Source organism: Bombus affinis, chromosome 14 (assembly GCF_024516045.1).
Source record: "Bombus affinis isolate iyBomAffi1 chromosome 14, iyBomAffi1.2, whole genome shotgun sequence".
NCBI classification, from domain to species: domain Eukaryota; kingdom Metazoa; phylum Arthropoda; class Insecta; order Hymenoptera; family Apidae; genus Bombus; species Bombus affinis.
In genome coordinates, this window is record NC_066357.1 from 7,651,571 (window position 1) to 7,674,406 (window position 22,836).

At 39.7% G+C, this 22,836-nt stretch overlaps 1 protein-coding gene and 1 long non-coding RNA gene across 4 annotated transcripts in view; one reads left to right on the top strand and one right to left on the bottom strand.

The window, feature by feature from the left end:
* LOC126923997 (uncharacterized) overlaps positions 1-22,836 on the top strand; it is a 301,345-nt gene that overhangs the window by 270,390 nt on the left and 8,119 nt on the right. Inside the window, exon 5 of one of the 3 annotated variants that reach the window (XR_007713367.1) lies at positions 8,489-8,717. The exons of the other annotated variants lie outside the window; for them this stretch is intronic. This is a non-coding gene — a long non-coding RNA (uncharacterized LOC126923997). Of the gene's footprint in view, positions 1-8,488; positions 8,718-22,836 lie in introns of those variants that run through there. 3 annotated transcript variants of the gene reach the window in all.
* The window catches only part of LOC126923992 (complexin), a 324,121-nt gene that overhangs the window by 237,171 nt on the left and 64,114 nt on the right, over positions 1-22,836 (bottom strand). The window lies entirely within an intron of this gene.

A 22,836-nucleotide genomic window follows, 5' to 3' on the forward strand; every position in this document is an offset into this window, starting at 1 on the left:
CCTCCACATTCCCCGCGTTGTTTCTCTTCCAGAAATCTATGCGCAGGAAAATTTCACAGCCACGCGTTCTAATTCCGGTCGAGTTGGAAAAACAGAAACGTAAGGCAATATGCGGACTATGGATATTTACGCAATTACGAGAAAGTGGTATAATGCAGAGAATGCGTGGAATATTTAAAAACACGTAAAAGTTTAAAAATACAATGTAGCTCGAAAGTTACATTTTCATTTAAAAGTCGTATAACTTTTTTGTTACTGAATATTTTTTAATTCTGTTAAAGTTCGTTTAACGGAACATGTATTACACGCGTATATCGTATACGTAATAGAAACTAATAATACAAAAATTTACAACGGAGCAACGATTAAAATTTCCAAAAAACAAACTTCGCAAGTCTGAAACAAAAATTTCGAGGGGAAAAAGAAGCTGTGCAATATTTAAATAGGTGAAGTGAGTTATAGATCGCTGTATGTATATGATACTCGTTGTAATTGTTAAAGCTACGTTTACATTGATAGGTAATAAAGTTGTAGACGCGTATCGCGGACAATCAACATCCGTTTTTCGTGGAAAATCCGCAGAAAGACAGATACACATTGACTGAGACGCGCTTCTGCGAACAATCGTCCGTCGGTGTAGATTTTAGCAAACAAATTTCTACACGAGTCAGTAATGACTGATTCTTAATTCTTCTTAGATATTTTACATACTGGAGTACGATTTTAAACGCACAAATGACTGTTTGTAAAATATATAGATAGGAATTATTGTTCGATGGTGTATCAGCTTCATTTGAATTTCTTCGATACAAATTTTATATTTCACTCATCCCCAGTATCAATTGTATTCGTTAAAATATGAATTTGCATAAACAGGTAAAAAGTCAGGTAACACGAAATGCCTGTTCGTTCGTCAGCCAGCATGGAAAATCGTAGATTTCGAGCTAACGAAATTTACCTGTCCTGGCATAAGGTACACCGATATGTGGACCGGAAACTGGAGCACAGGTAGCCAAGAGTAACAATATCCGACTTGCAGCCAACAGGAGCGCAGAGATAAATAAGACGTTCCCGGAGGGCGGCTCTTTCTCTTAGAACTCTTTTTAGCAGCGGTAACTTTTGCTAGTGAAAGTACATGAACAGCACACGGCCTATGGGTAAATATTTGACTGGCTGTTCCTCTTAAGGAGGATGCAAGCCTTCACGAATTTAAAGCCCAGAAGGACGACTATTGAAACAGGGAATTGTGGCAGCGCGGTGAATTACGATGAGATTCTGAACGCTGATTAAATTCCCTGCCTTTGGTATCGATAAGAAGGGAGATATTCCGCGAAATAGATTTTCGATAAATTCTGCAAAGCCTTGAATCTACGCTACAATGAAAAATATAAGTGAACGTATAACGGGTGCTTTTGTATAAATCATTTTTTATTATAACCGATGCAAAGATATACGAGAGATACACGTAACAGCAACATTTGCATAGCTGATGCTAATCCAAGTAATTTTTTAAAGTTGCGAGTATTTTTATGGAAATTTTTCATGAATATGCTATGTGTTTTATATAAGTGATTTCGAAATTTCGTTAATACTGTAACGAGATACGATTGTCGTGATTATATTGGGCTTTGGAACCAATCTGGCAATATATAGAATTTGTAATATACATTTGGTAATAAATTAATTATGTATAATTTAAATAATGAATAGCCATCTTAAACGTGTGATAAGCGTTATCAGATAGTTGACCGAATACTGGAGCATATTAACGCAGACAATATATAACTGACTGTTTAAATATTCCTATAATCTCCGCGAGATATCTACTCGCATTAAATATATCGTAGCTTCTATATACATTTTCCGATTCGTTTCAAAATTTATCAATATCATTATGATAGTGGTATTTGATTATAGTGCCAATGAAATTGCAAAATGTTTCGTACAACGCACGTACTATATTCACGAAAGCTTTCTGCAAATATTCGAATATTTTCGTGAACCACATGACTGCACTTTATCTGTGCAGATTCAAAACTACCAGGTCCGGCCGCGAGTGGACGTGGTCGAAAGTTTCTCTCATTGTCAGACCAAACCAAACCTTCTATTTTCGTCTACGTTTCGAGTAGCACTTTTCACGTGCTTGGTAACCGAGAGAGCCAAGATTGGCAATCACAGTTGCCGGGACATTTGCGCGCCTGGATAGCTCTTAATAATTGGAATAGTTCCACCCTGGGGGCCAGCCCTCAACGACGTGGAAACGGAGCGAAAAGCTCCGCAAACCCCTTTGTTTTCCTTTAATATCCTCTGCGCACAGTTTGCTGGATATTCTCGATGACCGATAAAAACCGATGACTTCTGCGCTAAATTCCCACAGAACCTAGAATCTTCCAACTATATTCACCTTTTAAAGGTAGTTCCGTCTGTGAGGCAGTGCAAAGCGAAGTTCGTTTTCAAACTCCGAAGAATTCTCTCCTCGTTCTAGCCAAAGTCGAAACCATAAAGAACGAATTCAATCACGGTTCTCGTTTGATTGAATGGAAATTTTCTAGCGTTATTCGCAGAGATTGGGTCGATCATCGATCGGTTGAGACGTAGACTTTCGAGTTTGGATTATGGTGGCTTATGAAAGTATTCGCACGCTTACTATAGAATCTCTTTAGGAACGTATCACGTGCATCGTGTACACGAAACTTTTTGAAATTTCCGTAGCATTGTAACGAGACGACTATCGCGTATATATAATCGAGTAGACTACGGATTTCCATGCGGTTGTGGGGAATTTAAATTATGCAAAGATGCATGGGACATAAATAAGAAACGTAATATGCGAACACAGGCAAAATTTCCAAGGTACAGTGCTCGTTACAACATTTAATAGATGAAACGAGTCTTTCCTCAGGCTCTAGTCTTTCAATGGTATTCGTAAAAGTATGAATTCGCATAAAAGCGAGTCTGAAAATAAATAGAGTAGCCAATCTGAAAATGTATATAGAAGTAACGAGACATTCATTGCGAATATACACTTAGTGAAAAATTAGTATACAGCATTAATAGTAATCTTAGACGTACAATTAGTGCTAAAGATCCTGTTTAATTAATATAGCGAATAACCCAAAATAATACTTTGATCATCTTTGTCAACTATACGATTCCAATAGATATTTCATAACATCTACGTACATTTCTACATCCGTTTCAAATTTACAATTTTACACAATTCATAGAAAATTTACAAAAACCAAACCACGATAATCGTGTCTCGTTACAAGTAGAAGTGAGATTTCAAGTTTCTCGTGTATACGTAAAAAGTTTTTACGAGACTTGGAATACTTTCGTTAGCCGCTGTAGGTTCTGAAAGTTGGCTAACTTCGGTCCATCCGAAAAACAGATAGTTGCCGGCAATTGACAGTAGAATTGAGCGAAGCATCCAAGTCAAATGCAGGCTGGATAGTCGAAAGACGGTCACGGTGTATTCTTTCTCAGCGATCGATACGAGAGGAGACTCTTTGAGTCGTGGCCCCTTTCAGCGATAGAGCTTTGCTCGCCTAAAGATCGAAGATAAAAGTACGTTTCATAAAAAAAACCAACCTACCGCACGTCAAACGCGCCGCGTTTCGATCGGAACTCGAGTATCAACGAGTAAATGGGAATTTCTCTTTAGAACGGTCGAAAAATCGATTTTCTTAAAATCTGTGCACCTGAATTCCGCAAAATGATTAAAGATCGTAGACATTGCTATATAGGAAGTTGAAACCGTATGTGAAAGATTGAACGCATTTTTCTGAACTGTGTTCTCTCATGATTTTGTCGATAATAAATCAACCGATCTCTTCGAAATTTCGTATACATTATTAAGTATCTTGTAATAAATACTTATACAAGTAAAATATAGTAACTATAATTAATTTATATAATCATAAACATAATTATACGAAGTAAAATAATTAAATGGCTGGATCGAGACATCGTATGCGTCAATCGCAGCGAGTGTATTAAAAAGAACCATAAATCTCCTTCTTCGAAAATATTTCTGTTTTACGTAATAAAGATTATCGCAAACATACTGTCCATTTCTTCTTCGCTATCGAAATCGTTTTGATGAAACGCGCGGAAGATAGAAATGTAAGCTTAATGGCGCTTAAATAAATCCACTGACGCGGTATATCTTTTAATACCGTTAAAAGAGTTGAGCGATTTTACCGTTTTCTCTATCATGGAATTATTTTCTTCTCGTCGTATAAGTCGTCGTATCAACTTTCAGACGAAGGAGAGGAACGATCGTGAACGAATTATCGTCAATGAAAAAGGATGGATAATACGAATTGGTTAGGACCGGCAATAAACGTTACAAGGCAAATACGAGCGTCGATTCGTGGCCTTTCGCCGGACTGATACGACCTGCAGCCTCGATTGCTCGTAGGGTCTGATAGGAAAAACGATTTAAAACCGTGCTAGTAACTGTTTACAGCGCATAAAAGGGAGCCTGAGACCCGAGAGTAACGTGAAACGTTGTTTCGTCGACAATTCCGTTGATATTCCCGTCGCGCCGCGAGGAAAAGAAAAGAAACGATAAAGGAGAACCAGTAAAATCCACGGTTTTTACGAGGCGAAGTTTCCGACTCGCAGCCGGACTCGACGCGTCCTCGTGCGGCTTATCGATTTCTAATCTACCAGGGTCTGCCTCTGCGGTGGGAATTCACACTCAAAGCTCGTGTGTCCCGGGTTACGCGGCCGAGATTGCGGATTCCCAACCAGCTGATGTATGCCATTATGGAGGTCAAGGAACGACGACGATAAGCTAGTCGGTAGGACAGCAGGAACAGGATCGACTTGTGCGGCGGCGTTTGTCTCTGCCGAGTTAATTCCTCAAACACGCTACTAACCTGGTAAGGGACCATCTGTCTTCGTATTTTCCATCCTAATTGATCTTCAATGATCTCGAATGATCTGCAACTATAGGTCGCTGTGTTCGTCTTAGGACACCCTACCGGAAGGCAAAGACGAAGAAGGAAGATATCGTTATATTTTAAAAATAAAATTGACCCCGAAATTACCTATTCCACGCTTTCACCTGTGGAGAAAGCTATTAACGTGAAATGACGTCTGCCTTGAAATTGGGCAAGTTTGATCTCGCGCATTTTTTCTCTGTCGTCGAAAGCAAACGAGTTATTCAGGTGGCATATTTTAGATGACTCACACTGTATATCGCGGAACGAGACTCGAGAAGAATTCGTGTGGGCAAGTAATAGGAAAATAGGCCAATGTTTGTAACAACGAATCGATAGCGTGAATGATTCGTCACGCGGAAATGATTCACGTGGCTTTTTGATCTTCCTAGTTTCAATGTAATGCTATATGGATACGTTTCGAGACGAATGTTTCCGCTAAATAGCGTTTTCTTCCCCAAACTGATACGCGAGAAAATGTAAAATGAAAATAGCCATTTGCGTGTATTCGTTCTGTATTTACCCTGACATGTCCGACCGCGTATGGCTAATACTACTGAGGAACTAAGAGAGATACAGTAGGATTCAAAATCGAGATAATTCTGTAAGAATCATGGAAGAATTGAACGCAGAGAGGCAGAATTTGAAAAAAAAGAAAACCAAGCACATTGTTATATTATTTCCATCCTTCATCGAATACTACTTGTAGCATTTATTTATATCTAATGAGTACATATAACTCGACATCCCTACGATATTCTCTTTCAGCCGTGAATTATTACAACCATACGTTCCGTGTCTCGAAAGCACGTAACACAGAAAAGATCGCACGCGTAAGGTGAGGAAAGAAGATTCTGAACGCGTTCTCTATGATAATAAATTCAATTTCCTCGCGTTTCTTCCCCGGAATTTTCGTGTAAAGGTAGTACGTTCTCGCAACCCTTGCAAAACGGCGAACCTGCTTCGGATCGCCATTAAAGCCGACGGCATGTGTTTCCTTGGAAATACGCGGCGGGTTTGTATTTGCCTAAAATTATTCTTTTCCGTCCCATTACTCGAGGTACGGGTGTTACGTTGGTGTTTCGCGTAAACGACAGGGGTAAGGGAGTTGAAGTCGAAACGAAAAGGGAAGCAACGCGTTGATTTGGCAAACGACTCGAGGGGCGTCGACGAAAAAAAAATACGATAAAATCATCCATCAAGTTGGTCGATGGTCCTTGAGGAAATTACATGGCAAAAGCGTATTTAAAATCGTCCAGACGATTCAGCTCTGCTTCAAGAAGCCAGCTATACAGTAGCTCGCAAAAGTATTCGAACACTTGCCATTGAAAATATACTTAGGTGTATCTACATTTCCAATCGATTTCGAATTTTATTAATATAATGCTGATATTCGTATCTCATTGCGTTGCTAGTGAAAGTTCAAAATATTTTATATAACAGATACAACGTATACGTATATTATGTTCTGAATTTTCATTAATATACGTTAACATTTCCCAGTAACATTTCGATAACATTATATAGCAGATGCAACTTCTACATATGAATATTACATAAAACATTTTGAATATTCATTAACAGCATAAAGAAAGAAACACGCGTGTAATTATATATATATAGATAATATACATATATAATGATATATAATAATTAATAATACATATGATATACACAAAAAATTTCGGACTTTCATTAACAAGATAAGTGGACACGAATATCATAATCGTATCAATAAAAGTTGAAACCAATCTGCAGATGTACAATGTACACTCACATTCGTAAACATCACAGCTGAATTATCACATATATAGCGATCCTCCTGCTAGACAGCAGGATTAATCAGTCGAATAAAAATCGCTCTTACGATAGACGTTTACGGAGGAAATTTTTCACTTTTGCGTGTTTCGAGTTCAAAGGTTACCTGTTTTCCAATGACGCTAACACACGCGTGCCGAAACATCAATCTAAATTGTCCATTAACCTTTTACGCCCACGTGATACGTCCGTTCCTCCTTTTGATAACGCGTTTCTATAGTTTGGTCGTTTTCACCAGCGTTTCTTATCGCCGTTAGTGATCAAGGACGAGGATAATTGTTTCAATGATTCCGTGACTTGGCGTAAATAACGGGATACATCGGAGTAGTGGGTGTAGCGATTAGTTAAGTACCTAGGTGCGTGAAAAAGCACGTTTCGAAGGGATGTAGATATAAGATAAAAATAGCTATAAAGACCAATGTCTTTTTATTTTCGATATCTTTCGCAATTTATCAGTAACTGTGAATAGCTTTAAAAAAAAAGTCAAATGTTACAAAATAACAAGTATTAGGTTGTCCGAAAAGTTTCTTTCGTTTTGTGAGGAAATAATAGACGCACAACGTTTTTTGTTTTGTATTATTTTGCCGAATTACGCACGATCCATTTTGTTCTGTTGAGATAAACACCGCGACATCTCACAGGCTTGGTTTCACGTTTGCATGAAGGTGCATCGTTGTAAAAAAACACGTTTGAGAAAGAAAAACACTTTCCGGACAACCTAATATTAGTAATAGTAACAAATGTACGTGGCGAACTGATAAAGAGAACAGATCGTTTCACTGAGACGAAGCAAAATCAAAATAAGCTTCCTACAGTATTCAAATTCAGTACTTTGTCAACATTTTTATTAAAATTCCATATTAACAGCTAATGTTACTAAAATATTTCGTACGTTCATTGTAACGTCTTAACGAGACTCTAAATGACGTTCTACGTTTATATGACATTTTTCGTTCGATTACCTAGGAACATTCAGTAGAATAAGAATGAAAAATCGGACCTCCAAACGATACGGGGGCACTGGGTGAAATTAGGCGCGTTTTGAATTCCTTTCGCAGTGGGAGGGGTGAAAATTCCTTGTCTCTGCAGACTGCACGCGGCGATTCGTTTACTCTAATTGGATTTAAGGCCGGTGGTGGCTGCGTCAAAAGATAAGGGCCGTCCGCTTCCTCTCTCCCGGGGTCCGACCTATACGGAAATCGTATTGGACCTAGCGCGCGCCAAACTACATCAAACAAACAGGAAACACCGCTGAATCGTAACGGGTCACTCGATCATCCCTCGAAACGATTTTCCTCCTCTCCCACAGGGAAATCTGCAATAACCGCCCACAACATCCAACCATCTGTTTTTTTTTTTTTTTATGGTCTTTACATTCGAAGGCGTGCAATAACACGAGAGTTTCCAAGAAAAGATTTGTCCCTTCGGGAAGAGTTTCGTATTCCAATCGGAAAGTTTCACGTCGCGCTAAAAGGAAAGCACGCGTCCTCCGATAATACTAAACAATTTCATTGTACCGCGAGTAGACACGGTCAAACATTTCGGACACTCGCAGATGAAATCACATTTGGCGGATAGAAAACAGCTTGGAACTCAATCACGCTAAGTGTATCGATTGCCAGCATTTAAATGAGGAGTCTTCGTGAATAGTAAGCGACAAGCGACGTCAGGTACGTTTTATGATTCAAAAGATTCACCACAGATTCGTTCTATGTTTCTAGGTAAGACGAAACTGAGGGAGAATGAAATTGTGTTGGAGGCTCGGTCATTGAGAAAATCGAGTTTGAAAATTTGTCAAGTGCACGAGAACTTGGTTGATTCTCGACTAGGCCGAAATGGATCATCAGTAGAAGCTCGTTCTATTCTCGAAAATAAATCAAGAACGTAGAACAAGTTTGAATAACTTACAGCGAATTAAAGCAATCTTAGAATAATAAACTGAAATTATAGAAATGCATTCTGAAACCAATATCCATCTATAAAATCTGTGAAATCCAATTCGGCAGATTGGCTGCTCTATTTAAATCCCGTGTTTTAATCATCTCGATAGAAGTATAAATTCGCATAAATATCTGCAGCGAAATAATTATACGCGGTCCTAATCCCGTCGTAGAATCGATATATTCGAAGCAATCAGCTGAAATCATTCGAAACGACCAAGCTTCTGGTCTCGGCAACTTGCGAACGAAAGACAAATTTTGAAGTATCAGGCTTCGCGTATGGTTGCCCATCTGCCATCCTTATTGTTGGAAAGTTGCACGGCCAACATCCAGCGCATGTAACGAAGTTTCGGGTACAAGTGTACTACGGTTGCCAGAACAAATATTCGGTACATGGCAGGTGCTGCGTTGTTTCGCAGCCAGAGACCAGGTCCCGTTAAAGAGCTTGTGGACAACATCGGCCACGCTCTGGTTCCCGAGCTGCCCGCTCCATTTCAGATAGTTAGGATTATATCCTGTATTTATTGCGCCGGTTCCAGTTGGACCGTAGTTGTTCCAAGTTAGCCAGCACATCTTCCCTTTAAATCGTATATTTGGAAAGCGGCTTAATAATCCTGCTGCCGCTTGTACTCGATTCGGTACCCAACTGTTTGTTTAACTGCGCCAGATTCTAAAACTTGCCAACGTTCTATCGAAAGATCACAGACAGACAGACGGAGGTAGGTTTTATAGCGAACAATCGGTGAATTTTAAATTGCGAGATGTAAGATCTTCTTTCTAAATTATCTTCGTTCGTTGTCATCTGTTAGGACTAACAACAAGCGGATATTTTATTTCGTCCTTAGGCTCATAACACGTTTCATTCGTTTTAGCGTATTAGAATCCATTAAATAAGCTCGTAGGTAAATGTTGAGCGAGTTTCTCAAGGAATATTTTTCCTGATGATGATGAGCTAATCTATGGTATACTAGCCAGTGCAGCCAATAATTTCTTTTTCTTTTATGGTTGTTGTTCGAAGATTCTACCTTGTTTCATTGGCATTTCACCTGGCTGTATGACTAGACGTCAAATTTTTCATTGAGATCTGTCCAAAGTTTCGATATTTGCCGGCGAATTTAAGGAGTTAGAGCTATGGGAGTTGCGAATGAGAGAGGCGAAAGCATGTACTCGTGTCTAACTGTAACTAACTGTGACTCGCAATGATCAGAGTCGAAGACCAGAGTTCCGTTTATTTTCGAATTATTCTCGTGGCCAACAGAAGTTTCATTCGCTTCGAATTTGTTCGAGAGATCAAAGTGCTCCAAGTTTCCTCTTGCAAATGGCTATTCTCTAGCTGGCTAGCCGTTCTAACGCAGAGAGAAAGAGAGAGAGGGAGAGAAAGAGAGAGAAGGAGAGAAAGCGAGAGAGAGAGAGATTGACCATGTTCAAGTTCGAGGTTCGTCGCGGCTCGTCGCGGCACGCAGTTAATTAGCAATTATTCCGGGGCCGTGGCCTGGCGTCGCTAATCGAGTTCCCAACTACGCGACTCGATTCGACGCACTTAAACGTAGCGACGATCTATTCACCGGTTATCGAGCCGATCGGAAACCACTGTGGCTGACAGCCCGTTGTGCTGCCTTAGCTCTTTAGCTGGTATCACTTTGTCGCAAATGGCACGAACGCTGACACGTCGATAGCCGGCCTATCGTTTCGTCTTGTCACGAAACACAGTTACAGAGCAGAATTCAGTCAACGTGATATAGCAGCAATTTCGTGATAAAATACGAGCATGTATATGTCAAAAATATCGTATTCGTGTTCAGACTGGCTGAAAGACTTTAACGTGAGCGAGAACGAATGAATTCTACGCTACAGTAGAATTCGTCCTTATTGGTACGAAATTTTAGTTAATGCCTGATTAACTGAATGCTGCTGAACGATTCTGCCAATCTAAAAAAATATCAAGACAGAAAAACTGTAATTACATGAACTGCAGTCGCGTAAACTGGGTTTTCCACCAACAAGTTCCAAATTTATTTTGTGGAAAAGATATCGTTCCCGCTAGGAGCATGTTCGGACATAGTAAGAGTCTTCACAGGCTCGCCATAAAAGTTGGACATGTCGCGAAACAAACCAGGCGGTTACGGAGCAAAGTTCAGTTCAGAATTTCACGATTCGAAGACTTAAACGCGATCAAAAAAGAAGAAGAAGCAACGAATGAATAATAGATTAGCGAGCGTATTTTTCAAATTTATTTTCTCAAAAGGACAGACCATTGCCGCCAAAAACCGACTTGAACTTGGAAAAAGCGTTTTCGGCCTCGTCATAGAAATTGTGAAATATCCATTTCCTCGCATAGATCGAAAAGAAAATTTTTGAAAAAGAAAACGCTGTCAGAGGTTTAGATAGAGTCGCACGACTCGGGTACGGGCAGAAACAGGGTTTAATTAAACGCGACACGAGGAAGAGGTTTTATTACGAATTACCTGTGCACGCGTCGGTTCATTGATAGGGTAAGTGGACAGTCTCGTTTACGATGGGGCTGGGTTTATCCTCGGTGGCAGGAAGATTACGAGCCGTCGTTTTATTCGATTTTTCCAAGGGATGGGTTCATTGTCCCAGTCGCATTCCGATTTCGTCTCCTCGAACGACGACCTCGAATGGTCTGCGAGGATGGAACGTACGAGCAAAACAGAAAACGCGATTACCCTCGGCGAATGAACGCCGCAGCTGCCACATATTTGCCTCTTTCAACGTTTCCAACTTTTATTTCCCCAATTTCATGCGATATCGTGCTGAAACGAAAATTGCGCCACTATTCTCTGTTCGCGGAACGAGTCTTTTTATCGAGTGTCCATAGAAAAAGAGGGATCGAGTTTTAAAAACTGTTAAACTCGCATAAAATGATCGAATCTTTCATCTTTTTATCTCGTTTTAGTTTTAACCCTCCAAAAAAAAAATATTTCAAATATGAAAGAAGGATCTTCCATATAAAATTCAAAGGAAAAATGTCGCGTGCCAATAACGACTCTTCCATAGTTGGCTGAAATTTCAGAGATTGCCTAACGATAGAGAAATACGATTCGAAAATGACTCAAAGAACGTAACGGAGTTAATTAGATCGAGAAGAATAATTGCCGTTGCAAAGATGACGAGAAGTGCTTGATTGGCAGAAACGATTGAAGATCGAATAGCCGTGTCGTTGAATCCACGTGGAAAAATCGCAGGAATTTTTCTATTTCCGATCAAAGACCAGGAATAGCCATCGAGGTTCTTGCTATATGAAATACGAACGACGCGATCTGGGCCAGGCCAGTGTTTCAGTTGAAAATTCATTAGAAGACACGCGAGAATCTAGAACAACACTCGACATCGCAACAAATCGATTCTTCCAATTACAGCTGGAATCGACCGGACCTATTTCCCAGCCCATTTTCTCCTTCGCCTCCTTCCAACCCTCGGCTTCCTTCGCCCCTTTACACACTGCCTATACATTTATCTGTTCGCTCGACCGTTTGCCACTGTATCTGCCTATTTATCTTTGCCACTCTCTGTTCCACCTGATTCCCTTCTTTGTACGAGCCTTTGCAGCGCGCTTTTGTGTCTCCAGAAGCAAACACGCTGATCCGCGGATGATACGGCCCGACTCGTTCAACAGAGTAATTAATAGCCATGGACAAATTCTGGTAGAAAGACTATACTCTTTTGAGTAGAGAAAGATATTCCAGATGATTGTATAGAGAAGAGAATATTTTAATGATTTTGTTGTTCCTGGTATGTGTTGTCAGGACCAAAGCTCCTGAGTAATTTCACTTATACATGTAGAAATATTTTGATATTTCAGTGATATTCGTGAACTCAATATTTAACATTTACCACTATTTACTATTATTCAGCTAAGATCATCGTTCGATGTATTATATATTAATTTATTTACTAAATATATGGCAATAGTGGGTAACTTGTGACTTCTACATGTGTATATGTAGATTCTATACATTCGAATTAAATTTCGAAAAGTTTCGTGCAATACAGAGTGGCTACAAAAAGCATTTTCACGGTACTCCATTTATTTCTATATTACTTAATTAGGACCAAGTGTACTTTTTATACCATTTAGTAGTACTTTCATGCGAGGGTAAAAGTTTGATGTTACAAAAATGAAATGTACGATCTCATGAAAACAAAACGCTTTACAAAATAAAAGCGTGCGTAAATACTTTTTATAGCCACTGTATAATATAGCGAGAGTCAAAAGTGTGCATACACTCTGAGAGCACGAAATTTATTCAGAAGCTTTTGCACACATTAATGTAGGAATAAAAATTATCACTATCAAACATAGGTATGCTGTATACCCTTAGCTTATAGGTTAATATTATACGACCCTCGTTCCTTTAAGGTGTACACTCGCTTTTGACTCTCGCTGTATGAGGATAAAAGTTTGAATATCGTAATAAAAATGAAATATACATTGGCGAGAATTTTCTATAGTAAGCGTTCAAATACTTTCGTGAGTCGTTTCAACGTTAGAATCGAGATTATTCAGAACGTCGGCCTTGATAATACACATCAAGAGCAATGAAATCGGCGAGGTGTAGCCCTTCCTTTACAATTACCGACATTTCACCCTTGTCTCCAAGGGTGGCTTTCAGATGGCTGCAAGTCGGTTTAATAGGGCTGAACGAGCGCACAGGGTAAAAGGGAGAATCCCGTTTGCGTCGACATCCTTCTCGCGTCTCCAAGAAACAGGATTTTTGCGCGTCTCGATGCAATGCCATTACGTCTAAGTAAACGCGAGTTGTAGCGAGAGAAAACACATTTTCCAAAGACTAAGATGTCGTTGGTCGCCAATAAGATAGAGAATAGGGCGAATATACGAGAAAAGGTTTCAAAAGAACAAGCACGCTGCTTTTTCCACGTCGTACGTGACGCATTTCGTGAGAACTTGACCCATGATTCGAGCCAAGGCCATCAGAGAGTCGAGTAACGCAGCAGGGAATCGACGACCGGTTCGAAGAGAAGAAATGGTCGATGCGGAACGAAAGCACGCGGAGGTGTAAGAACAGCTGCTCTGGCTGTCTTTGGCTGTGTTTCATTTTTCATACAATCGAATCCCACGAACGCGTTTAATGGCTAAACGAAATCAGTTTCGTTGGAAACGAAGCAAATGGTTCGTGTATACGCAGTGTCTCGAAAGCTTGGTATCAAACTTAAAGAGCATGTAGCAGTGACGAAATAAAGAAGAGAGATCCGAAGAAAACATGGATCCGAATATCGTTGGTTTCCTAGTTGTAGAGCGTTTTCACTTTTGTAGAAATGTGGAACATTTATATACCGACGATAAAATGAAAAATGGATTGCGGATGGCACCGATCAGCTCGTCCATCAAAAACAAATCTAACAGACTTTTGCCTGTGAGGACAGAGTATAGCATATAACGAACCTATTAATTCGTCGAGTGAATTAAAACAGCGAATCGAAGACTATTGTCGACAAGAGAGAAACAGGAGATCATTCAACGTATACGTACTTTTATGAGAAACATAGTAGACGAGACACTACAACTTGTGGATAGATCTTTATCGATACTTTATCGATAGCGAGATCTTACGTAAATTCATATTTATATAAACGCTACTGAAACCCATGAAAGTAATGAAACTTAAACAGACGTTTGATGTTGTAGATATTAAACACTATACATTCTGTGAATTTCTGCATATTAAAGTTAATATAAATAAATAAATAAATACATAAAAGTCCATAGTTTACCAACGTTATTTAGATCGGTATTTATTAAGGACTTTTCGCTTGTTTCGATAACCATTACATGTTTTCAAGATTTGACCGCGATTCTTTGACACACTATGTATACATTTGTATATCGTTCGTATACATATGTACTGGGGGAATTACAGTGAACGCGATAGTATCGAAGAGACGAAACGATGGTCAAAGGCGTACGACGTGTCACAGCGAAAGATTACGCGAGATATGTTCACCCTCGTAGCGAAACAGCCCCTTTAATTAGTGCTCGAAGCTCTTTTCTGCCGAGTGGCCTGGGTCGAAACGCCTCGGAACACCGGCTTTAGAAAACCTACGCCGCGGATATTCGACCCAGTTTTTTGAGTATCCGTGCCACAGGAAAATACATAGACGGTATCCAGGTCTATGACGACCCGCTTCCTTCTTCCTGCTCCTCCGTCGTTCTCGACGCTCCACCAAAGTCTCTCCCCTTTATTTTTTGATCTTTCTGTCCTCTATGAGTACGAAACAACCCGGTAAAATAACAGAACGAATATGGAACGTGGAGAACGACCGTGATATTCAGACCACGAAACAGCTCGCAATTATTTAGGGAAGACGTATCCAGTCCACGATATCCGGCAAATGTGAAAGTTCAGATCCCTCAACTGGAGTGCGCGGGCGTTGCATCGCTGTCTAGATTCTCCGATGGATTAATTTCAATGTACGCGACCGCGTTTCTTGTCAAGTTCGTATTTTATTTACGAATTACGTTAATATTGAACGGTCGACTGACTTATCCTCCAGTCGTACTACTTGAATCTGCGTTTTCTCTCACTTGCCGCAACGATATTCCATGGTCTTTGTTCTTTTTCACGAACGTGCTACTTCGAGAACGAAAGAAACAGTGGGACGAAATATTACACAATCTACTATCTCGGAGAGACGCTCAATTTGCTAGCGTATTCGTGTTTCGATCGTAGTTATATAAATTTCCGCGAATGGGGCGATCGAGCTAGCGAAAGCTCTCTCCGTTGACGGTCGCAGGAAATGACGAGCTGTTTTCTAAAAGCTTCTGGGAATACGACGAAAGCATCGCACTATCACGGGAATCTAAAAAGTTAGTTAAACTTTTGCACGATCTTCCGCGTTTGTCTCACGTCCAATATATTTCGAAGCGTGTTTCCCGTTTTCCATTTCCTCTTCCTGGATGGACACTAGAAACAATATCGATGACTTTCTTATATCATAAATTGGTTTCTGATACGCGAAAAATCGGCGATATGGTAATTTATATCGAACGATAAAACGAGATAAATCTTCGAACGCGATATCCATTTCTTACGCTCGCTTTGTAACGAGAAACTCGGTTACCTGCTTTCTATTGTTATAAATCGTTGTTTCGACAATTTATCGCTCGGATTGCCGAGGTTGCGGCTCCGGCCTCGCTATAAATTTTAACTATTTTGCTTGCGGTTCCGTCACCGCCACGCGTACCGGTCCTACTTCCGCGAATCTTCCCGTCGTTACCTCAAACATCCGCGTTCCACTTTAACAACTTGTACATCCTCGCATTTCTTACGACTTTCTATCACCAGACCTTGTTCGCCTATGAGGACCATGAATATCCACCTTTGCTACAGTATGCATCTTTCAACTTAGTTCTTCTTCCCACTTTTCATTCCAAACTGGGTAAAATCAAATTATTACATAGCCCGTGTAGGATAAGTTGCAGGAGATGGAGCAATATTTTAAAAAGTTATGGTACGTGTACATTTGGTTAAAAAGTTGAAGCAATATATATTTTCTGTAAAAGGTACCTTCCAAATATTTTATGTCATAAGCCATAAGTTCGTAAAGACGCGAATTCTATCGTAATCTATCGTAAAAATACTTATCTATTGTTTATCGTTGAAAAAGGCAAATGGAATATTGTGATATAATCGTTTAAATCGATACACAAAATTGAAACGAAGTATTAGGTGGTCCGAAAAGTTGCTTTCGTTTTATAAGGAAATAGTGGATGCACAACATTTTTCGTTTTATATTATTTTAGTATGATCCATTTTGTCCTATCAAGATAAAGATCGCAACGTTTGACAGATTAGGTTTCGTGTTTGTATAAAGATGCATCGTTGTAAAAGACGTGTCTGTAAAAGAAAGACACTTCTCGGACAACCTGATATCATGCACACCAATAGGCCTTTCTTCATATTTCGTCCAAACTGAAGAAATCTTTTAACGTCGGATAGATACAATGGGGTCTAGAATGGCGCGATGAACGCGAACGAAGCAGAAGTAGAGAAAAAGCTCGTACTTACACGTGCAACGCGTAGAACGAAAATTAACTAGCAAATAACCACAACGTCTGACGTGTATTTCAAAAGTTATACAGGTAATCTCTGCAACTAATTTGCATCGAGCTAATCTCACGCAATGAAAAGAATTTCTACAGAACCACGAGAAATGCCGGACACACACATTGTGACGTAACACGTGAGACGAATGCTACTACGTACACGCTTTCAAGAATGTCGCCGACAGTGAGTTATGAAAATTGCTTAGAGAGGTTACGAAAGAACCGCGAGAGAAATGTTCCTCGTTGTCTTTTTGTGCGCTTCTGAACGTATCGTTGTTCTTAGGAAGGGGAAAGGGTGCGGTTGTGTGGGTCGAGAGAAACGCGACGGCCGGGAAACGAAAACGGACGGTGAGAATTTCGTTTATGCAGATGCAGTCAATTATATCCTGTCTGCTTATTTGACAACGTCGGTCTCGTGTGCCCGAGCCTCATCCTCTCATTTTTGCCCAGCTGGCGTTGCACAACTTGTCCCGAAATACGTGGGGAATACAGCCGAGGCTGCGCGCCCTGGCAAGATTAGTTATTAGATTACAAGGTCGGCTCAGAACTGCTCGGTAATGGAATAGCTATGGAAATGGGGAGAAAGGTGGGCCCAACTGCTGTCTGATGTGGTAACCTTGTGGCAGCCATTACAACCGTCCCATCTCTGTCCTTTAAGAGCCATCTTCATTCTCTGTCCTGATAAACTAGCGTCTCTGAATTATTTTTGTATGCCAAACCCTTTTCATAACAACCAAATGGCCTTTCGCTATCGTCACCTTTATACGCAGGGACAATATTTTTGAACCGTTTGTATGGCGAATAATATCAGGTTGTCCGAAAAGTTTCTTTCGTTTTACTAGGAAATAATAGGCGTACAATATTTTTTGTTTTATATTATTTTGTCGAATTACGTACGATCCATTTTGTTCTGTTGAGATATACACCGAGACATTTCACGGACTTGGTTTCACGTTTGTATGAAGGTGCACTGTTGTAAAAAACTTTCCGGACAACCTAATACATATCACACCTTTGCAGTTGACGTGAAGGATGACACAACTCGAGAAACGCGGTTTTCCAGTTATCCCTATGAAGATGTTTCAGAGACGATAATTAATTATGAAAATCTTACTCGTCCACCTTCGTAATTTGGCTGGTACAGAGCAGTTATGTCGCTCATACTGGCTTTTCTACTACTGTGCAGTGTATTAGAACTGCGTCTTGTTGTTAGTCGCGCCTTGACGAGAAGGGTGGTTTTCCAGGCTTAAGGAAAATAAAAGAAAAAGATGGCACGAACCTGTTTTGTCAGCTTCTTCTTCATAAACTAAGTTTTAATTTTTCGTTGGTAAACTTGGTTGGTAATTCTTTGACTTGTATCACTTTTCACGCAAGGCTGCGATATCGTATTTTGCGGAATGCAATAGTAGAAAATCAATTATATATTTTCTTGTTCATTTTAATCTAAAATATTAGGCTGTCCGGAAAGTTTCTTTCGCAGATGTGTTTTTTACAGCAACGCATCTTTATACAAACATGAAGCTTAATCTTTATCTTAATAGAATAAAATGCATCATACGTAATTCGAAAAAATAATATAAAAAAGAAAAAAATTGTGCATACATTATTTTCTTATCAAACGAAAGAAACTTTTCGGACGACCTAATAATACTATCCGCGTGAATAGAAAGTTAGCCAAAATTGTCTCTGCGGCGAACGTGTTAATAAATGAAAGAAAACACGTTAGAAACGGATATTTCAGAATATATTCCAACTTAATAGTCGATTATTCCATTATATTTAATCTAACTGTGACGATCAGCCAGAACGCACTACGTCATGTGCATCGAGGACCCAAGTGTCAGACTATACCGAACTAATCGATGAGTCTTAATCAAGCAATATAGATGAAGACATTGCTGCAAGCGTGGCAATAATTTTGCGTTTGCGTGATTCAGATTGATTTTGTTGAATGATTGATAGTGAACGGCTACTTGATTAATAGCGTCGACGAATCCATATTCCGACCGATTGGATGCCAGCACCTTGAACAATTGCTCGATTACTAGCTATTAAGGTCGTATATCCTATCATTACGAATCGCAAAGTACTCGTGGACGAGAAATAACAAAACAAATGAGGCGTGATGGTCGACAAGATCTTTTTGGATCATGTATATTTCCTTGCACTGTTATCGAATCATCAAATTACCTATATACTATACTTATCTTTCGCCGAATTGCAAATATAACTATGACAGAAATGAGTGGACGTGAAAAAGATTAAAAAAGGATTCGTAAGTATTATTCCCACGAGAAAAATTAATAATTCTGTCTTAATAAATTGTTTAACCATATTCCATCAAAGTTTCATCTTCGACAAATACCACTTGTACGAACTACGTGTATTTGTGCGTAATTTTAGATAACGAAAGTTCCACATCAAAGGATCAAATATCTTTGAACAGGTTTTCGTTCTGATCATTGTCGTAAGGGATAATGTAACTGTTATACATAATGCCGAAACATGCGCAAGCTTCATCATTAGACGTTCAACGTAAGTGCTGCAGGAATCAAGTTAAGGAGTCAAACGATTCACCGACAGAGTATCGCGCTTATGACATTGAGGAGCATCGAGAAAACGGGATTAGGGATTACGCGTAGGCACCAGGGAGTTCTGCCACTGTTTGAAGTTCGCCAAAGTTCTTGACAAGCAGCTTCTTGCCGTGACAATATCGCGAAGACGCCTTTCTTGGAGTGATGCAAGAAAATTCATCGCGAGCGAACAAGCAGCGTTCGTGATTCACGAAACTGACTCCGACAACCTACAGACTAAGAGAATTTGTCCTGAAGCAACTGTATTATAGCAAGTCTGTGTTACGTTGCACTCTGACCGCGAATTTTAGCCTGCGTTATCACTAGACTACCAGTGTCTATACATTTATGGAAAATTTAAAGACGCAAGAAAACACACACTGCATATAACATGGAAAACTATATAAAATATCCAATCTACAGTAATTATTACGATATTTAACGGATGAAACGAACCACTGCCTAGATTCTATTCCACTGAATACATTCGTAAGAATTTGAATTTCCACGAACATCTCTACTAATGGTTCTTCGAGTTTATCTAATTTTCTCTGAGTCTTCTAACGAAGAAATAAATTTTACGTATCTCTGGCCCGCGCTATCTACACTGACAGTCAAAGGCGTTTTATTCGTATCTCACGTAAAGGAAATTTATTCAAAAACTCTTACACGTGTGCTGCATAAATCGAAGATTGATTGAGAAGATACAAAGTACGTATGAATAGAAATTAATAATAAATGTATAGGTAAGTCCGTAGATAAACCAATACTATGCAAAGCTCATTTCACCTACAGTACACATATACTCGTGATTCTCGTCTGTATGTACGTACAATGTATATGTCTATTAATTTCACGCCAAAACGGAATTCCTAATACAAATCCACCGTTGCGTCCTAACCAGATTCGATTCGAAAATGCCAGTTCCGTTGAAAATGCAAGGGAACGCTATATGGTTTAATCGCGCTTGCTTTAATCGAATCGAATAATCGTTCGCATTATTTTTCATCGTTGCGCAATTTCCACGATTGCCGAATCGTCTGCGGGGAACAGAACGGACGAAAGAAGAGGTGCGAGGCGGCAAGCACTCGGTTTTGCAATTCATGAATCACTAATTACTCCGCAGGCTCTCGTTAACAACGAAACTAAAGGACCGCCGGGACTTATCGATTCAGACGGAAATTCGGAGGTCGAGGGCGGAGAAGGGCGGAATGTACAATTTAAAGGGAAACGGCGGACTTGCGACGTAGCAAGACGTTTAAGTGAGTCATTAATTGCATTAAGTAAAGTGCGGTTGCCACGTCGAGGGACGCGTACCTCGGCTAACCGACACGGATAGAAGGTTCGCGGAAATTTGACCGAGAATTTAACGGGACGTGCCACGAGTTTTGCCGCTACTGAAGATCGACATATTTGCGGTAGCATGGCAATGTGACGCGTCGCTCCGAAGAAATGTAATTGTCGTAGATGAATCCAGGCCGTCTAAATATTTTATCTCAGCAAAGGCGATCGTCTTCGCTTCGCGATTGCGCGCTCACCTTTGGCTCTTCGTTAAATCAATTGTAGATAAAATACGGATAAAAAGAAGACAGATGTACTGGCTAATTAGTCGAAGCTCTAAACTCAGCATAGAAAATAAGCTAAAAATCTACAAAACGATAATAAAGCCAATTTGGACGTACGGAATACCACTATGGGAGACTGCAGTAAAGTATAAATAAACTAGAGTCGCTACGATCGAAGATACTGAGAACAATAGTCAACGCCCCATCGTATGTCAGAAAGGAGGATATACGCAAAGACTTAAAATTCCTAAGGTCAAAGAAAAAATCGGCAGATACGCAGAAAAATACAAGGGAAGAACGGCACACGTCCAAACCAGCTGGCTGCTGAAACGAGCAAAACTCTCATAGAAAGAAGACTAAAAAGAAAACACCCCACTGACCTCACTAAAGAAATAAAATAGTCAAACTGGAAGATGGTATCCCGCTGGGAGTAGCCATCCACGTGTTATTTAGCAATTAAGCTAGAAAAATTGACCAAACGTCCAGCTGGATAAATTGTAAAGTATAAATAAATAATAAAAAAAACCTCCGACTATTCGTGATAGAGCGTAAAAAAAGATTGGAAGATTGGAACTTGAGAGAAAGTCTCTTCTTCTGTCATTAACTCTTTCACGAAGCTCGTACGTCATACGATCACGTCGAAAACAACATATTGTTAAGATTTGTAAATGTCACGACGATAGATCAATCACTATATATTTACTATTTTGCGATCTATCATGTAGAAAGTACGTACTAATCAATAGATGAATAATTACATCCAAAATCTATATGAAATTCTTTTTTTTATATATATTTTCAAACATAATCGCTCACTGCGGCATATCGTTTTAATTCACAGTGAAAGGGTTAGTATCCTAACATTGAACCTTCAATTGAATTTCATTTTCTAATTTGTTCGTTGTTCGGAAAATTCGCGGTGTCCTTATTACGAAATGTTTCACTTAATACTGCTTTTAAATGCATATAATTAAACACATTAAGGAGAAGCATGGAAAATTTGTTAATAAGAGAAGTTTCTTTTTTATGGTTAGACAATGTTAAGTATTATACATCGAAGAAATGCTGCACGTTATCTCAGCTGTTCATCTCTATCTAATTTAGCTTCATTCTTATACATCATGGACTTTATGGAACTCACTTGAAAGACACAGCCAAGAAATGAAACACTCTAGAAGACTGTAAAAACTACCTAAAAGTTCGCTACCGAAAAGGATGAAAGATGACTTGTGTAGTTATGAACGACAAGCGGTCTACTTCTAGTTAAATCTTTCTTAACCCTCGCTACGAATTTTCCAAACACCGTAACATTTCTTAAAACTACCATATACATATTTACATACTAAAAGATGTTTATATATTTATAAAGGAAACTCTTTTCACAATCCTGTAGCCGTGTTGAAATCGTGTTGCGGAAGTATCGTATTATACGCGGGATGTTCGTATTTTAAACTCGTGAAAGATGTCGACAATCTTCCTCCACTGCATTAAGAAAACTCCATTGCGGTCTCATTTGAATATCGAAAACGTAGAAAGCTTCGGCTTCGACACGCTTGGAAAATGAGAATCGATCTCGGTGGCTTGACGTTCAAGTGTAAAATACGCGGCATCCGCTAATCAAATATCCAGAGCGTCCTCGGCCGGAAATCAAACCGGAAACGGAAATCTTAGATCAAGGATCCGTTCATCTCGATCATCGATGGAGATCGCGGTCGGATTCGAAACGAACACCGAGAGCCATCTCTGCGATAAGGGTCGGAAACGTTCAAGGACCGGCACAGTCACCTTCTGTCGCGTGCGCTAGCGCGTCAAGGACGAAAATTCAATTTCCCGCTATCTGAACAGTGGCAAACGGACGCTGGCGAACTTACTTTTCCAGCGGACACGTTCTGTCGCTTGCCGGAA